At 44.1% G+C, this 19,775-nt stretch overlaps 1 long non-coding RNA gene across 3 annotated transcripts in view; it reads right to left on the bottom strand.

Moving 5' to 3' along the window:
* LOC134513792 (uncharacterized) overlaps positions 1–19,775 on the bottom strand; it is a 114,397-nt gene that overhangs the window by 69,617 nt on the left and 25,005 nt on the right. The window lies entirely within an intron of this gene.

The raw sequence follows: 19,775 nt of genomic DNA, 5'->3' as shown, positions 1-19,775 counted from the left end.
ATCAAGTTAACTTTGATTTGAATGAAGACAATTAACCTGAGCAGTCAGAGCCACTGTGGAAAAGCACTGGTCCAAACCTGTTCTCTGCCACTGAAACGAGGTGTAATCACTGACCAAAGGAGAGAAAAGAATCCAAAGCATCTCTGAGTCTTTGATACAGGCAAATTCAATTCCAAATGTCAAGCTCCTGCAATGAGGGTAAATAAACACTGCAACAACCCTTCCCCTCACTCCTTTCAGCTGAAATGCTTGTGAGAAATTAATCTCTGGACCAAAAATCTATAAATTTAACTTTGCATCTTACATCAACTGTGAGACCTGGACTTCAAATCTTCTCTACCGTAAGCAAATGAATCCTGTGGCTTTTGGGAGTTGTGTCACCAAGTCAGGCTGACTCCTGAGAAGCACAACACCACCAGCGGCAGAAGCAAAACAGACGTAGCAGAGCCACTAAGCATTTAGCCATATTCGGTCCATCTTCGTCATTTTTGCTTCCTTCCTCAGCCATCCTCCCTTTACAGCCCAGGAAAAACAGGCAGCTATTTTAGGTGCCCCACTGTTATCATCGAGATGCAATCTCTGCTAAACAAACTACTTCCAATACATCGCCAAGTAAACCCTGGGCTGACCTTTGACTCCGTCATCTGAAATATGACCATAAAAATAATGAGCCTGTAAACTGCTTTTGGCAATTATGCCGCTGCTGGAATGAAAGGACATTGTCATTAGCATGCAGCTTATGAACCCCAGCTTGCTGGTCCTGGCAGGCAGCCAGCCTGGGAAACCGAGCCGCCCTTAAAGCTGACACAGGTTCAATGGGATAATTAGGCAGCTTTTTTCTTTGAGTTTGTTGATATAAATGTGGTAGAGATTAGCCTTTTCCCCCTCAGCTCTGGGTAATGGTCAGGGCTAACAGGTGTCAGGCTAATGGTGGTGCGGGGAATTAATACTTGGTTTCCTGGTACCTTCCTTTGTTGTTTTTCCCTGCAGAGGAATTCCTCCAAATCTTCCAGCACTTTGCAAGTGCCTTCTCTCCCTCCCTCTTTCCCCCCTTCTTATTTAGCTTTGCCCAAAACATTTTATCAAGAAGACCCTGCTGTCGAGTCGCACACAAAAGAGCTAGGAAGTGCCGCCTGGAAAATAAATTACCATCAATCAAATCAGTCAATCAGCCTCCCATTTATTAGGAATAAAACTTAAATTTCAAAATAGCAATGGGCCAGATCTTTTTTTGAAGTTAGGGGGAAATCTCTGGGGAAATGAGCCAAAGCAGAATAAAGGACACCCAAAGCGTCGCGCGGCTCTGAACAAACAGTACCACTTATAAAAGTGTTTAGGTCACTTAAACATCTGGTTATCTTAAGCAACTCGGGACAGGGCTCTTGGCACTCAGGAGGAATTAAAAATGCCAGATCAGCTAACAGCTCTCTATAAGTCCTCAAAGCAGAGTCTATCTGTGCTTAATGTCAACGCGAGACAGCAAGAAAAATCATGAGCGTGCCTTTATGCTGTAGCTAGCTGGTAGCCCAATGCAGCAAGCAACCTTTCATACTCATTTTACTCATGCACGCTGCCTTTTATCTCCAGAGCACTGTAAAGGGAAGGCTAGACCCTACGGCAAAAAAATCGCTCCACCCACCCACAAAACGCAGCTGCTTCTGGGAAGAAACCTCCTTGATCAAACGCATCAAAACCATCAAAAACACGTGGCAGCTTAGCTGGGAGGGGAAAAAACCCTACAGAAGGATATTTTTCCAGTAACATGCCATTGTGTATGCAGGACATGGTGGCAGGTAGCCTTTCAATTAAAAGAAAACGCGTCAGGGAGGCTGAAACCCCCATTCTGCTAACGCGCGGTGCAGAGGAGCCAAGCCCAGCCACCCCTCAGCTGCCTCCAGCTGTCACAGCTAAGCCCTGACCAGAGGAAGCCCCAACCTCCCTGCAGAGCCTCCAAAGGCTGCAGCACCATCTGCTGAACCTCATGGTGGTCTCAGCAGCCGCGTAGGCTTCCTCCCCCTCTTTCCCTCTGCTTTTTCTGCTTCCCCATTAGTATTCCCTTTCTCCAAGACCTTCAGCCCTTGCCTTCACAGTCTCCCACGCTGTCCTCTGGCTCCACACTCTGCACCCACTTTCTGGGATGCACAAGCCACTTAATTTCCTCCTTCCCTTCTCATTGCATTGATTTGATCCTCTGCTGACCCATGCCATGCCTCATCACCACTACGTTTCAAAGAGCAGCCATGCCACTACTCACCTCCTAGGCACAGAGGTCCTATTCTTTTTTTTCCTGCTCCCCACAGAGAAGCTGGGACCAGGATGTGGCTACTCAAGAGTCCTCCTCTGCATTCAAACCTTGCTTTCACGCCAGCAAAGCTTAGCAAAGGTGCTGCAGGGACACCATCCCTTCTCAGCCCCTTCATTTCACAGAGGAGGACACCTTCCCAATGCTGCTGCTCCCTCTGATCTAAGATCATCGAGTCCAACCATCAACCTAACACTGCCAAAACCACCACTAAACCATGTCCCTCAGCACCACGTCTACCCATCTTTTAAATACCTCCAGGGATGGCGATTCAACCACTTCCCTAGGCAGCCTGTTCCAATATTTGATAACCCTTTCTGTGAAGAAATTTTTCCTACTATCCATCCTAAACCTTCCCTGGCACAACTTGAGGCCTGTTCCTCTTGTCCTATCACTTGGTAGTTGGGAGAACAGATTGCTGCAGCCCACCTTCAGTCCTGCGGGCCCGCAGCAGAGAGGAGAGGTGCCCATTTTTTACAAAGCCTCTTGACAATACAGACAGCGTTCCAAGAGTCACCAGCATGATCTTGTATCTCCCCCTTTCAGTAAAGGCACCTCTTGCAAATCTGCTGGACATAACTTGAGCTGCTAATGCAGCAATGGAGACATGGGACTCAGCGCAAGCCGTGTATTTCCCAGCTTTGCAGCGTACCATGGACTATGTCCTGCCCAGACCACCAGGCTGAAAGTCTGACACGGCCCTATTCATCTGCAATCCAGTCACTTAAACCTACCTTTACCATGAGAACCTGAAAGAAGGCTATATATGGGGCACGGGAAAGAAGCAGCTAAGAATTAACTTGCTGCCTTGCCCCCAGGCACCTCTCTGAAGAAATGAGAGAGCTAATATGAGAGTCCCTCCTTTGGTAGTTGAAAGTGGAAGATGCAGTGCTTGGAATTTAAGAGTCAGCAAATGTTTCAATTGGTGATAAGCTGTAAACTTATAACGGTGCAAATAAGTAACGTGGAACAGATCACTACGGGCCGTGGTAAATTCTCTGGTAAATTTGCTGGAGTTTCTAACTGAAGAGCAAATGTATTTCTGAAGAGATATGCCCTACTTTGAAAACAATTTGTTGGGTTAAAGGCCAGAATCACTGGATTAAATCCATGGCTTTTATAACAAAATAGGTCCGACTAGCTAATTACAAGGGTTTACTGCAGTCTGACAGTCTATTTATCTACCTATTCTAGAAAGCAGCAATGAAAACATACTGTGCCTACAAAGTCCTGCTTCTTGCAAGAGGTGTATCTGAGTTTGCGTACCACAGCAGTATTTCAGTTATCTCAGCTTTGGGCCGGTGTTGCTCATCCACCTCAATATGAGAGATTAAAAAAAAAAAAAAAAAGCAGCAATAATTAACCTCCCTTTGGTAGACTGCCAAAGATGGCAAATTAGAGGCAGCACTCATTTCACTGAGATTACGACACACCCTTTCCTTAGCTTTTCTTACTATGAATGGCCCAATAATTAATTTGCCATAAAAGTCAAAGGGAGAAGGGTGCTACTCTGTCCTAGCGAAGACTGACACCAAAAGAAGATGAGACAGCCTGCCCTACAAGGGTAAAACCACCAAAAAACCCCAAATGCATCAAGACAAGCAACGATCATTCCATAAGCAACTTTGATTAATCTAAAATCCCTGCTTGTGGGGCAGTTCAAAGTTTTCAAGGCACAAACTTAATTTATTGGCTAAGAGGAATGAGATGCCAAGACTTCTGTATGTATATCTCTTTCTGTGGCTGAAGTAGTGCTCCAGAGTGGCTGCTTTAATGCCTGGGTTGGTCCAAACTGTTCCTGGGTTGGTCCAGAATGTTCCTGGTTTGGTTTTGGGAAGGAGCGAGTAGAGCTGCTACAGCTTTGCTTTGGTGTAGAGACACCGTAGCCGTTCTGCTTCGCAGTCAGCAGCGTTTCCATTGAGATGAGGCTGTGAAGTGTCTGCCCAGGCACATTTGGAGTTACGATGTGCTGCCAAACACTTTTTTTAAAAAAAAAACCAAAACAAAACAACAAAAAACCCCGTGTCAAGTAGCCAGTATTTATTTGTGTGGCAGTAGCATTCAGAGGACGACCTGAGCATGAGCCGGCGCTGAGGCAGGGCCTGCAGCATCCCAGACCCTCCACTCTACAGGCTTCCCAGTCTGAGGCAGCAGGAGGGGCGAGAAGAACCGAGCAGGGAAAATACTTTTGCCAAAGGACACCCACGAAGCCAAGGGGCAGTGGGGGGAATAAGTCAAAACAGAAGACAGACAGACGATTGAGCATATAGGATATAGGGATATTTCCCTCCCATTCCTAGAGGACAATGGCAGAAGAGCATTGGCAGGGTGGTACCCTCCAGCATGAAGGCAGATGAGTGGGTGAATTAAGGCAGTAGCCTGGCAATAGCACACACGCGCTGTTTAATACCGGGCTGTAGCACCGAGGATCCTGACAACCTGCCAGCACTGCAGGTGCAGGCTGAGAGTTTGCATCCTGACTTTAACTCGCACGTAGTTGTGAGTCACAAAGTCTTCCCATAAGAGAAATATCTCGTGCCACAATTCACAGCGTATTCTTCATCTGCCCCTCATGAATCCTTTGCTTAAGTCAGTGTCCTAATCTGAAGAAGCCTGACCTTGAATTGGTACCTTCTATAAGGCCCTTGGGTACTTTAGTACTTAGCGTATGGTTTTAGAAGTCAGAGCCAACAGAGAGAGAGACTGCAATGCAGTCACGTGCAGACACAGACAATCTAGGGTCTCTGTAAGATAAAGAGGGGAGATGAGAGAGAATAGCCAGAAGCCCAAAATAAAGATTTAAACTCTCATTTCTACTGATTGAAGTTGGAAACAAATCCTAGGTCTGCATTAAAAAGTGGATGTTTTTTGGGACGGGGGAGTAAAAACACTCAGACCCAAAATCCAAAACATCACTGAAATGTGGAATCTGGAGATGGGAGAGGTCAAAGAGGATCCGGGTCTTGCCCTGGAAAAGTTTGCTGTCACAGACACAGAAAAAAAAACCAAACCCAAACAAAAAACAAACCCAAAAAAGTGAATGTTTGCTGTTTCTCCTAAAACAGTGTCTTTAAGATATCTTTTAGTAGCAGGGTATGGGGAAGTGTGGGATAGGATTTCACAGCTTTTGGCAGCTGTCCCTTGCCTTCTTTCTCCATGCATGATGACAGCAGATTTCTCTCTAAAAGTATTGGCTAACTCCATGGGGAACAAGGACGCCTCAGGAGGAAAACATTTCTGTTGAACTCCCATTTGCACCAGTTCTGCACTGATATACATCCAGTTGGCTTCACTGGCATCAAACCTCAACTGTACCGATCTTAAAACAAATAAAAAACCAGCCTTGGAAAACCCGTTGTGTCTTCCCTGACCTGATCTAGCTACTGGAGATTTTTGGTTCTCAGCGTGCAAGAAGATGCATTCACTTGAGTAAGGATCCAAGGCATCTTCCTAGTGGGCCCTGTCTCTGACCTGTCACACAACTCACTGGATTTTTCCCATGCACTGCACCAGAAAAAGTGTTTTTCCTCATTTCACAGACATCTCTTTATAGCAGCCATGAGTGAGTAGTCCACCCTTGAGGAAGGGTTAAAAATATTTCCAGATAAGCTCCCATGTGGGCAAGCAGTTGAGAAAAAAAAAAATCTATTACAGGATTCTGAATACAGGATACGTAATATTAGTAAATTTAATTTTACTAAATAACCATCCCGCAAAGAATTCAATGTTATTGCAAGGCCTTTCAACATGCACATCAATTAGGAAAACACAAGGATTCAAGAAAAGAAGCAATAATTGCTGCCGCGATTGAGGTGGGGCTAATGATGACTAACGCACTTGTTATGGAACATTCTTCAATTAATTCCTCTGGGGAGACAGTAAATCTTGTTATCTAATCTTACACACACATCCCTAACCTGCACTTACGTTCAAAAAGTATGCTCGGCGCTTTCTGTGCATAGAGAAAGCCAAAACGTTTATGGTTTTCTATGAGAAACACAGTTAAGGTATTTATGTCGGCGGAGGGCAGAAATTCTGAAAGGTAAGAGGGAAACTCAAACATAATTATATCACACAAACATGCTTAGAAGTCTGTAATGGGGTGAATTTGGAATAGGACCTCATCTCAGTCACACCAAGACAGGCAGAGTTGCTTTTCTCCTTGAAAAAAAAAATCTGAGAAAGCAGATTTTCAGCTATACCAAGAATAAAGACTAAAAATATTTTCCATAGAAAATTCTAACAGTGCTTGACGGCGTGATCACAAAAAAATGAAACACTTATCATAATTCTTTGAGAGGAAAGTACTGTTCATGCGGAATATTCTCTGAAAAGGTCTTGGAAACTGTTACAGTTCATTTGATAATATATTGCCTAATAATAGTTTCCTCTTCTCTCATGCTCCCTTCAGTTGCAGTGATTGATGATGAATTTATACTACATGATGAAGTCATCCAAAGATCTCTGAATAACGATTAAAAATGTTAGTACTGTTTATTGTTCTGGCTTAAATGCGAGAAGGAGCTAATAAGATAAACAATAAATACCTCAATATTTCATAAGTACTGTTGTCTGCAGCAATAGTTATATACAGGTGAAAAATAAGGAAACCACGGGGTGGAAAGGCTGTAAATAATAAAACATAGAAAAAATATTTACGTTATGAAGAAATTACCATTTATTCCAGCTGCATATAGTAACATTGAAAAGGTAATAAATGTAGCCTTAGGCATTTAGTCTTTATCTTACATAAGATTTTAGTCAAACAAGACCAGGAAACTCACTGAAAGCTGTTACTGATATATGACAGGTTTGAGCAGATTTGGGCAAATCAAATAAAAATTTCACATAATTGGTGAAAATATATTGCCATTGCTTGCTTGTATTGTGGATAATATGCAGCTGTTTAAAACTGGATGAATACTAAGGCCATACCTGCATATTACCCAGAAGCCTTAATAGTTATTATCTCTGATTTTGTTTATTCCTTCCATGTGTTTTTTTCCTGTGAGGAGGACTTTGGTTATCTGGAAAATATCTACCCTATAATGTTGCCCTTGTGGAAGCCCATCTGTAACATGTTTGGCCTCCCTAGTTCTAGTTTAGAGTCCCACCCCCACATAAACGTGCAATTGCCTTGATGTTGGCAGGTGCTGAACACTAGGAAGACTCAAGTACTGTCAGGTCCCATACTGCCAGACTTCAGCCATTCAGCTGTGAGATTCAGGTTCCCCTTACTCATCTTTAGAGACTCAGGGAAACCTCCACCACTTTTCTTCCCTCCCTCCTTTCTTCACTGAACTGCCAAATCACCGATCAAGAAGGATGAGTGTCAAGAAGGATGAGTCAAGAAGGATGAAAGCAGCCTTGGAGGCCATGCATCCACCCATGGTTCATCCTATACAGGCATTTGGGCTCCAGCTTTTCACCCAGATCAGCTCCACTGAGCTTTTGCTCCAGATCGATGCTACAACCACTCCTCATGTTTGGAAGGGGCAGCGCTTCAAACTTCTCTCTGCCACTCTATTCCTACTGGCTTTTACTTTACTAATAACAAAGGGCTCTGCCATACACTCAAACATAAGCAAAATATCGGGGTATGTGAGAAAAGGGGATCTAAACAGTCCCAGCCTACCAAGGATAAGACGGTTTATAAAATAATGCATACAGACAGGAAAAACATGAAATTCCAATGCCCTCAAAAATAAAGACTCACGGAGACAAATTCAATTTCCAGTTTTTAACAGTACAGCATGAAATACAGAAGAACCCCTCCCTTGCTTTTCTTCATTAAGATCAGTCGAAACCTGTGCTTAAAAGACCCTCAGTATTTAATGCAGAAATGAGATACTCATTAAATGCTTGTTCTTTAAAAACTCTCACTCTGTAAAGGGAATTCAATCTGGTTCTCTTTAGATCCCCACGTTAAAGGGCCTTATGGCGGGTTTCTCATAAGCAACGTCTAACTATTTCGGCTTGCTGAAAGTATAATGTGGAAAAAAGCGCATTTATTTGAAAAACAAATCTTGAAAGTTTAGCCATTAGCCTCAACGCCAATAAAATCTTCTGGTTCAGTCTGGAGTCTCTCAGGGGTAAATGTACAGGTGCTAAGTGCTGAGCAGCTGCAGCAAGTGATGAATTTAGGGAATGGTATGAAGTTTAAAAACCAAGATGACCAAATGAGATACACTTTACAATCAAAGCCCAAGCTTATGTTAAAAATTAGAATGCCTTTATAGATGCTTTTGTTTTTCCCCTGAGCCTTCTAAAATCAGTATGGCAGCTAATGCAGAGCTAACAGGGAAAGTATTGAGTACTTCTGGCAAGTTCTGGCTCGGTGAAAAGCTGAGGCATAAAACATTTGTGGGTTATTGGTATTTTTAATGTGTGTGGTAGAATGAAAGGCACAAGATCAATGCTCGTGCCCTACTCATTTACACAAAAGCCTCCTCATTCTACTCAGGCAGCCCTAAGAAGCTACACAGTAAGTGTAAACAAAATGTGCATGCATTTCTACGTGTTTTTGCCTCGCCAGAACAGTATAAAGGAGCTTTAATGTTACTCCCATTCTTATCCTGTGAATAAGAAATCATCGGATTCCACCAAGTGTGTCTGTGCTGGTGCAGCGTTAGTCACAGAGTGATGCAGAAATAATCCCACTTCTTGGCCTGAAAAGTCGTGTCTGTGAACATTACATTATCACAATTTAGCATCCAACGAGCAAGTCAGTCCATCCGTCCCTCCACGCAGGAGACCTCTGCGTGGAGCTCAGTGGGTGCCTGCAGGGGCGCTGGGAGCCCGTCTCCCCATCTGTGCTCACCTGCAGGAGAGGGGCTGCTTCTGCTCAGCTTATGCCACTGGAAATGAGGAGAGGCTCCTCAGTGGTCCTCAGAGTTACTCAGGTTTTTAAACTGAAGCCATGATGCGGGCCCATGGCTTTGCGCAGGACAGCGCAGCACGTGCGGGAGGGCAGGGAGCCCTGCCACAGCACCAGGTGGGGAAGAGGAGATCCCTGTCCTCGGACGTGCTAGGAAGGTGGAAAAGAGCTGAAGAGCAGGCCGTGAGGTTTTCTTAAAAAATCAAGCTGAAAAAGAGCCTTTCCAAGATGTCTTTCAAGTAGGCAACAGCAACTAGTGTTTGTCTATTTGTTACGTTAAATAACATCCCCCACATCGTCCTCACAGTAGCGCAAATGGGAAACCTTATACCTTTCTCCCTGTTTAAACACTGGTCTCTGTTACCTACATGTCAGGCTTCACCCTGAAATTTCCTCCAAGCTGTGTGTGGCTCCTGGCAACACCACAGCCCAGCGCAGCTGACAGAAGAGTTTCTGCAGCCTTCCAGAGAAGCAGGAACCAGGCCAGTCTTGAAGTAAAAACCATGTATTAAAAACATCAGTCTTCCTTTAAAAAGGATCAATCTAAATGTACATATTGGATCAACCCCTACCAATATGCTTTGCTTTTATTTTTCTTACAAGAAAAATTAAACAGCTCGTTTAATGAATTAGTGATTTTCTCCTCCATCATTAAGTCATTTCTGAAAGAAAAAAAATACTCTAAGTCCAACTGTATATTTATCATGTTTAGTGCAAAATAAATCCCATACCAGTTCTTCTATCCTAGGCTTCCCAAACTCTTGTACACGCTTTATAAACACTATTAATCATGCAGAACCTGTCAGCGGTGTTAGCAGAGCACATAATGTATTTGGAACATTTGCAGCATAACAGCTTTGAATGTAAAGGTCACCATCTCCACATTAACTCCATCAAAATAATTGGGTAATTTTCCTTTAAAAACACACAAAACAGTTTCTCTCCGAGATCCCATGTGGCAACTGAATCTGACATCAGTGAAAGAAAGCATGGAGCTGCATGTATAGTATCACAAAGCTGCATGGAAGATCAAAAGAACGTACTTGCTTATGTTACCTCACAAACAGAGGAATGTCAAACCCAGGAACTACACCAATGCATCCAAGCCAAGCCCATGCAAGTGAAGCGTTTGTTTTGCAGGAACGATATAGCCCCTGTCCATCAGCGAGTGGGACCCAGCTGGTCTGCAGAGCGCCTGAGGAGTTGCCATGGCTGAATAAAGCCCTCTTCCTTCCTCCTCTTCCTCTTCTGCTGGGAGCGACTGTGGATCTCCTCCGCTGGGCACGGGAGCGGAGGCTGACCTCCTCTGAAGGCACGCCAGCGCTACTAATCAACTAGCGGGGAAGCTGTCAGCGTTTCTTCCTTGCCTCTCCTGCAGCCCCTTCGGCTCTGCCTGTCCCACGACCCAGGGGTGCACCTCGTCCTTCTGCTTCTCTCTGCAAAACCTTGCCTCCGACCAAGCTGACAGACAGCCACAGCTGGTCTTATAAATAATATAGTAAGGGATGGATGACAAAGAGGAGGGATGGGCTGTCTCCTCCACCCTTGCTAGCACAAAGTCCTCAGCTCCAGGCACTCACACAGAAAAACATAGTTCTGAAAAATCAGGGCAGCTGTCTGGTCACCAGGACATTCACCTTTTTAATCACACCTTTGGATGCCTTTGAACATGTTGGAACAACGTCTGGGTCTTATCCCAGGTATTATATACAAGTGAAAAGTTCTTGAGACCTAAAGGAACCAATCCAAACGATTAATGTACCTGGGATTTCCATAGCCTAGGCAGTGCTACTAGTTCCTAGCACAATTTCAGCCAAACCTGGGCTGCAAGTATTCTGTATTGATGAGTCTTAAAGGACGGCTCTCAAAGGTTACCTTCAGGCTTTGAATTTCATGTTAATCCGCCTCTAACATGCCATGGGTCCAATTAGAAGTTAAGAGAGATTTAGATTTTAACCAAGCCCTTAGGCACGACATTTTCTCACAGTAGCAGAGGTTCATGCCCTCTTCAGTGTCTTCCAACCTCTGCTGCTCAGCTGGAGGCGTCCCAGGAGCAGTCACAGCACACCATCTGGCGTGGGGAAAAGATCAGATTGAGGGCAGAAAGGAGCCAGGTGGGGTGCATCCTTGGTCTGTCCTGGAGCTCTCCGAGCTCCAGCTCCCCGAGTTTGGTGTCACCCCAGCAAGGTGGCACCCATTCAGCACGCTCTTTTCAGCGCTTGTGCTTCAGATGGCATTTCAGCAGTGGTCTGTGACAATCGGTGACCAACAGCGCTGGACAGATGGGCTCTACCAGATCAGTCGGCGATTGCAGATGCCCTCAGCAAGGGCAAGGAAGCAAAGAGAAGTCTGCACCTCCGACGCCATTTATGAAGGTTTAGCAAAGATATTACACACAAATAAACAAACATTACACAGCCATTTTTGTGGAGTGAGACGTGGTCTGCATCAAAATAAAATTAAATAAACTTGTGATATTTTAATGACTGGAATCTCTTCCCTTTTTTGCAAACCTAGTAGAAAGAAACTTTCCACAGCTTCATTATTAATGCTTTTATAAAAAAAAAAACCTGCTGCTTCAGGACTTACTGCCTGACCATTCTCTACCATGACTACACTGACAGAGCCCTAGCCCATAGTTTTGTAGGATGGAAACTGGAAGTTCTTTGAATACCCAAGATTTACCTATTTTGGTTCAAGATTCTTACATATAAGAAGTATGGGATGAAATTATTGTGTCATATATGCCCCATTTTGGTTCTAAATCACTGCAGAAAACAAATAGAAAACATAGCAGGGAGACTACTGGACCTTACATGTAACTGCAAGGAGCAGATAGTTTTCCTTCCCATGAATCAATAGAACATTATTAGCATTAAAAAAAAAAAGTCCTCCAAAAAATTCCAAAACAGCCATAACAAACCAGAAGCTAACTATTGCTTCTCCTTTACGTATAATCACATTTCAAGAAAAGATTTGCAGATGGAAAGCCACAGAAGACCACCAGATAGCATAAGTGATATCATGTGGAAAGAAACACATGTGCACTTTTATCTGTCAGCTAAGACCATTGCTGCAAACGCCAAGATTCGTCCACATAAAATGAATTGGGAACCAATAGAGGCTTCTTTGTCCTGCACGCTTCTACTTATCAGAAGATATAACTGCTTTATGAAGTTATCTGTATAAGTTACGTTATTTCACGTAGTCAACAGTCCATGTGATAAATGGATTCCAGTCAGTGTGTCAGTTTTGACCTTTCCCAGATTTGTTACCCTGGAGTCTGGAACGTGACTCTTGCCATTTGGGGCTTGCTCTAGTGAATCTGCTTCAAGCACCCCAGGTATCTCCTTCACAATCAGATAGCCATCTTCCTCTAGCTTTAAAATAACTCATAATAATTTTTGAGAGAACACACCAACGTGCAATCCACCCCCCCCCGGAGCTAAGTTAGCATATGTGTTGCCATGGGTTAGAGCCATGGAGGAATATATCTTCCACTATTTGTGTTTTGAACTGAGAGTTTTACAGTGCAGGGAACATAAACCTGTCTGAATGAGCTGATGTTAGAGAGGAGACTCAAAACATCCAGCCCATCAGGACGACGAGTGCTACTGATAGAATCTTCATGGAAGTATAAGTAATAAAAATCACTTAAATCTGTCCAAATGGTGGACTGGAAAATTCATCAAGTCTGTTGTACCCAAGGAAATAACCAGAAATAGATTCTTTCATCAACACTGAATTCTTATCCAAAGGCAAGCTGGTGTTTCTGAATTTCCTAGTGTCCTCATCCCTAGATAAGGTCACCATGTCCTCCTTGGCATTGCAAGTCTTTCCCTTCCTAGTAAAGGGCTAGGCCAAGTTGCTCTTGCGCTGGCCTTACATGGTGTGGTGGGAGAAAAACCGCTTTAGTCCACAGCCATTTGATTCATTGCTGTGACTTCTAATGAGCGCCGATAGCTTAGATTTTTGCAAAGGAAATAGCTGCCTAATATAACCAGCCTTTGGCCACCAGCTTGTTCTCAAATAGCATTGGCTTGCTCTGACCATTAGCCAAATCCAAATCCGAGACAGCGGGAGTGATGAGGCTCTGCGTTTTACTGTTCGTCCCTTGTACCGTCGTCCAAGGACCGCTTCTAAGTCATAAAACTATACCTACAAAGAGAACCAAACGGGGAAAAAAAGCACACGGTCCAACACATTGGGAAGGAGGTAGCAAGAAAGGCCTGTTCAGGAGATTTCTTTCAAAGTGGCAGCCGGCAGCTGCTGCTCACGCTATCCGTGTCACAGCGAAGCGCTGCCACTTGGCCTCCCTCGCAAGCTTTACTGAACGCAAATGCAAAGCCAAGACACCGAGCACAAGATCTTGGCCTCGCAAAAGGAAATGGCACCCATTCCCTCCCAACGTCCAACCTCAGGGACAGGGTTTCAGCCTCAGCTCCAGGCTCTGCCATTAGCTCAGCACATTACCCCAAAACCATGCGGTCCCGTCACCTTTCCCAGCTTTCCCACCTGCAGGGGAGAGGCACATTTCCGCTCCTGTGTGAGCTGATTGAGGTGAAGGTCTCTAAAAGCCTCACCGAGCACCCATGGCCGCTGCCGTGCTCCTCTCGCACAAAGCAGAGAGGAGGATGCTGGAGCTGGGACTGCAGGCCGGGCTGGCGCTTCTGATAAATACAATAAAAGCCGTCCCAGCAATCAGTAAACAGTGGTATAATTAGCAAATGTTTTTCTATTTACTTCCTTTAATATGCAATAGGGGGAAACGAAATAAAATGTCAAGGACTTCATCAAACAGATGGTTCTGCGCTTATTATTTTTCTCCGCCGTATTGTTTGCGTCAACTAAAGAAGAAACTCCTTTACGAAGTGTGACTCATGGATTCCTGGGATGCTGCATTCTCAGCAGGGGGAAGACAGCAGGGGAGGAGAGGAAAGGGGAGGGAAGAGGACTCAGCTCATGAGCTTTTATTAGGAGTATTATTATGTCTCATTAATTAATCCGACCGCCGCTTTAGTGACGTCTCGGTCTCATTTCACAGGAAAAAATTACTCTGGATTGCCAAGTTAAATAGACAATTACAGGAAGACCAAATTATGCCTACATTGCATTCCCTCAGGGCACCAGGCCAAGTTCATGTCAAATCCATAATAACTAGACTACCCTCACTAAAAACAGCTCCTGTGGACATACGTCATGAACCATTTGTAATCTACACAGAGGATGTATTGATCTTCCTTGGGCTTCCTTTCTCATAAACTCATTATAGCAAAGACAGGATTTTTTTTAAGTATCTAACTCTCTGCAGCACATATGCAGAGCATAAGCTGTGTTAACTCCAATAAAGCCTAATTAAAGCATAACCATTAGCTGTTTAATTTCCTTTTCCTATCCCAAGGGGCAGCTGCCTAGAGAGCAGGAGGAGAAGCTTAGTACATTTCAGAGGAGGAATGAAAAAAAGAAAACCTTGTATTTTTCCTGAAGATACACAGGTAAAATCCAGGAAAGGTCTCTAGCTGGTGAAAAAAACCCCAAGTTTCTAGATCTCCTTGGACTACAGAAGAGCTAGGAGATCCCTAGGAAAACAAGGGATGTGAACAAATGTGTTCAAGAGAACACAGTGCCCTTTAAAAACTAGTTGACATCAGAACTACTTACGCCTTCAAATCTTGCTGTCGTAATTCATTCTCCCACCTGCAGCCCCAAGCTCTTAGTCTATTCTTTTGCTCTTCCCCTCACGTGCAGGTCCTGCCCTTCTCTCCTCGCTCCCATCCAATGGCTCCCAGCTGGATAGGCCACATTGTCCCCAGTCTCTCTATGTTCCCTGACTGGTCCCCTCAACTCTGGTGCTTTGGAGCTCCCTCTCAAGCACAGGTTTCCTTACTCAGGGCAATGAGTGCCAGTGGCTTAAGAAAAACTGGAGAAACTGGTGTTGATTGAACCAAAACACCAGGAGCCCGGCACGACCATGAGGCACAAACCCTCCTCCTTCCTCTGAGTCCTGATTATTCTCAACCTTTCTGTCAGGCCAATCGTAATTTACGTTTTTGTTATTCACCAGCTTAGTCTTCACATGAGGAAACTTTTTGGACAACACTGCATCCTCCTCATCTGCCCTGAGCACACACCTGGCCTGTGGCCACTGCCCAGCACAGGAGATCTGGGTCACTCTCCTTCCCCTGGCAGGCTTTTCCTCATCAGAGGAGAGGACACACAGCTTCTCATTCCCTTTCCCTTAAAGGTGGAGGTGAGCTGAGCTCCATGTGGCTTGGTCACCACCCAGACCTGGCTGGTCACCACCACCAGCCATGGATAAGGCCATCTGCGATGCGAACCCCAGCAGTTTCCAACTGACTCGCAGAAATCACACTTTCCACCTCCCTCAGCTACAGCTCTGTACTGCTAAGCATGCCATGGGCTATTCCCTTCTGCTCCCCCAAGTCATATGCACATTTCTTGCTCCACGCTCCTGTCACCTCCTTCCCCTGCCAACAGTGAGAACAGTTTAACCGCACAGACAGCATTTGTATCAAGCCCCCAAGGAGCAGCCAGCTGAGTATCAACGTGTCTGTCAGCCTGGTGTAAATTTTAGCATGGCGCTGCACATCCGTTCTGTTGTTCTTGGCAAGCCGGCATGACGTCCTCACCATACGGTTCACACCAGTCAGGACCGGCACAACAGAAAAGCACGACTAGCCTCAAGGAAATGCCTTCCAAGCTAGCGTGGGGATCCTGGAAGGGGCTTTGTTTTCTCTTTTTTGCCTTAACGCCGTACAAACAAGCAACAAGCTCTGTTAAATCTCTGTTTCTTTCCCAGGCTGTAACACTCTCTTCTCTCCCTTTTTCTCTCTACTGCCCCAGTTCAGGATTTTTCGTGATCCCAGCCAACCTATTCAAGTGACAAAGCAGATCGCTTTGCAACATGGTCTCCAGCCAAAACTGTGACCTTTATTAACAGCGAGGTGAAATGGCAGCATTTTGATTATCATGGCTCTTTTGTTTTGGAGCAAGGCAAATAGTTTTTCCTTTTTTCCTTCTTTAACAACCAAACAGCTTTTTACCTTGCGAGCAGTTGCTTGGTACGGAGAAGAGTAGCAATTTTGCAAAATTGTCTGGTGACAAGATATTCCATCTTTTTCTCTGGCATTCATGAAATGTTTTGTTGATTCCTCACAACTCCTGTTAATCTTCCCTTTTCAAAACTACTGTTGAATCTTCAAATAGCGCTGTTGAGCAGGGCAAAAATGCTTACAGCACCCTATGCCTTATTTTGAGACGCACAAAGCAGTCTTTATTATTAATTTTAAAAACTGAAAATTCATTAAAAAGGAAAAAATCCCAGTGAAAAATCAAAACTTCAAACGGTCTTTGTGATGGAGGCTGAGCTGCAAAGGATTGCACACTAATAAAGGCTTTCCTGTTCTGAAATAGCAATAGGAAGAGGTGGAAGCATCAGCTTCTTGTTTGGTTCCCAGCTCCAGCTCTACTTGAAGGCAGCCTGAGCCATGTTACACCCTGCTTTATTTTGCTGGCTTTTGCCAATTTAATTTTGCTGGTTTTTGCACAGAGTCCACCTATTCTGCAGTCACCTCCCTGCAAAATAACTGAGGGATCATCAGCGCGAAGGAGATTTTTGCAACAGTGCAAGAGGAATTCTGAGCTAAGAAGGGAAACTGTACATAGCACAGAGCCCTGCCTCTGGATTGCTAATGCAAATATTAATTTATAATCATGCTTTGAAAAACCTTGTTTCACCTGACATTAATATCCACTGAAAAATAGAGGGTCTTATTATACAAATGCTCATAAAGACTAACTTTCAAGCTGCAAAGTCAGAATCTTGTTTTTTATACCAAAAGTAAATCTACATTCTGTACTTCAGCAGCAGCTTAGGCTACCACCAAAGGATGTGTGTACCTCTCGTGCAAGATCTTTATGGGGAATGAAACATCTATGGCAGTTACAGCAGCAAAAGTTTCTTAAAGCTTAGGGCCGCCTTCTCTTGGTTTCTACTCTGGAGAGGTTTGGAAGCGAGGAAGAAAGGTTTGTGGGTTTAGGAGGATGCATGTTATCCTTTCCTTAAGACATCTACATTATTTGCTAATGAAGGTACAGTGCACCAAGCCTTAACTCTTTAGGAAGGTAAAGCGCGCCCTGCACAATGTCACATATAGTAGCAGAGGTGTTTTTCTGCAGGTGCGGACATCTGTCTCATCTTCCACTCTGGTCAAATCACCTTCAGTTCCTTCATTATTTACAATCTACTGCCCGGTGGAGAAGGTGTTTATAAGGAGGGTAGCTGCCAAGCTTCACAAGTCAACGGCATAATCTTCTGGTGTGTGTTTTCTCCAAAGAGCCTTCCCTCTCTTTATGGTCCCCCTGCCAATCAGTGGTGCAACGGAGAAGGTGTTTACAGGCAGAGGTGCAGCAGCACTTCACCTCCACTGGCAGCGTTATGCGGTTGTAAAAGTCATCATGTAACGTCTCACTTCTCCAAAGCAGGAGATGTCACGCAGCATGATGAAGATGCTGTCTGGTGCGTACTCCTCCAGCAGGCCAGGAAGAACATCTGTCACCAACATTTCTGCTTCAGCTCCATCTGCACCTGGTTGTTCTTTCTGCAAGTTCCCGTGTTATTTTTCTTCCATAGACTGAGACACCCTGCAGTGGGCTTGTTATCTTACATGGATTGCCACGGTCAAAGCGTTTGTCCAATGGATGCAAGAAAATGTGAAGAAATTAGCACCAAGTAGCAACACTTTTTCCAGAAGAGAAAACATATGCTTCTTTTGTGGTTCACAAGATATTCTACGTATTGTATGTCTTGATGTTTTCTCTTTTATGAGGGTATAGCAGGAAAGACTCAACTTCTGGCCCATTAGAAAGAGCCATGATAACATGCTTCAGGGTGGTAGGACAGAATGAATACAGATTTGTTCCAAATGCTGTCAAATAAATCTTAGTACTGGGGACAGGGAGGAATCGTGCTGCAAATAAGCTGAAAACACAGAATCTGTAAGAAGACACCAGAGTCAGGATGGGAGAGATTGAGCTCGTGATGCCTACTGCATAGAGGACTTGACTTTTTCTTTCATCTCTTTTACTTCAGTATAAAATAAGATTTGAAAGAACACCGCTTTCCTTGGACAGGAGGAATTGCTAAGATGTTAGAAGAAGAAAAACAATTGTGTTTTGTTTACTCAGTCCCTGCTTGTTTAGCCCACAAGAGAAGCTTGCACATAGTCCAGTTAATGATCTATCATTCATGTCCCTTATCATGCACTGAGGGCACGTATTGTGCATGAGTCATAATTAGCTTGTTTGTATAATACTAAAAGGAAAACAAACAGCCCCATATCTCCCTGTCACACTAACAATAAGCTGACACATACTTAATCAAAATAGAGGATGCTGAATTAATTCAAAGAGGTTGACTTTCAAGAGGGACAATTGGAAAGTCCTCCCAGAGCAGTTAGTCACTCAGGGGGAGTTCAGCCAAACGCAAGATGAAATTTGTCACATTCGTTCCAGAATTAATCATTTCTCAGAAATTATTACAGTTTGCTTTAACGTATTTCCAGACTTTGCCATGAAGCAGATGATGAACGACAGACTGATGCATCTAAATATTCAGAGGGTCAGACACAAGAGAGAAAAATACGCAGGGAAATTTCCTAGCTCATGCTTCTGACGCAAAGCCAAGAACACCTTCACGCGCCCTGGCAATGCCTGCATCAGTGGAAAACTCTTGGGGAAAAAAAAAGACACCCAGTTAACCAGCTGCTGAGAAACAAAATGACAAATAGTACCGTTCGTCAAAGAATCTCATTTTCACAGCTGGCCCTTTGTTAAAACATTACAGGCAGAGGTTGCTGGAGCAGGAAAATGAAGCAATTGCTGGCCCTTTGGCTGCTCTGCAAGTGCCCAGGATGGGACGGGCTGTTCTGTACAGCTTTAGGTATTCCAGAAATCCTGCACCATCCACTAAAGCAATACATTACATTTGGGTGGACTCTGCTGGCAGTGCTGTCAGGTATAGAAACTGGGATCCAGACATCTTGTCAAAGGATGAGCCAGCTCAGCAAGAGCCTGCCTTATTTACCTCTATCAGACGAACAAGAGGAGAGGAAAGATCTTTCGTTTACAAGGCAGAAAGAGAAAAACCACGGTATGCTGGGTGCCTACATTAGTCCATTGCACTTGAGCAATTACATGCCTTCCTCCTCTAGGGTAACACTGGGGTACCCTTAGGATCAGAGACACTTACATCCAGAGACTGGGCAGGCACCCTATACGTACACATCTAAGTTCAGCATTAAATATGGCAAAAAGCAAACATCCCCTTGCTTTAACATTCAATTTTGTGCCCTCTTTTCAGGCTTATACGTGTGACTTGCCCAGCAAATAGTACTTTTGTTACATGGCATCAGAGAAATGCAGGTTCCTAAAGAAATATATGAAAAAAGGATGAATACTTAGAAGACTGATGGAAGTATCTTTGATATATTACATTATTAATACACAGGTTTTCTCTTACAGGTAAAAAAAAAAGTTGTGGGTTGTTTTTTTTTTTTTTTTTTTTTTTTTTTTTTT

Source organism: Chroicocephalus ridibundus, chromosome 3 (genome assembly GCF_963924245.1).
Source record: "Chroicocephalus ridibundus chromosome 3, bChrRid1.1, whole genome shotgun sequence".
NCBI classification, from domain to species: domain Eukaryota; kingdom Metazoa; phylum Chordata; class Aves; order Charadriiformes; family Laridae; genus Chroicocephalus; species Chroicocephalus ridibundus.
Note: the sequence above shows the minus strand (reverse complement) of the source record. Positions and strands in the feature narration are given on the sequence as shown.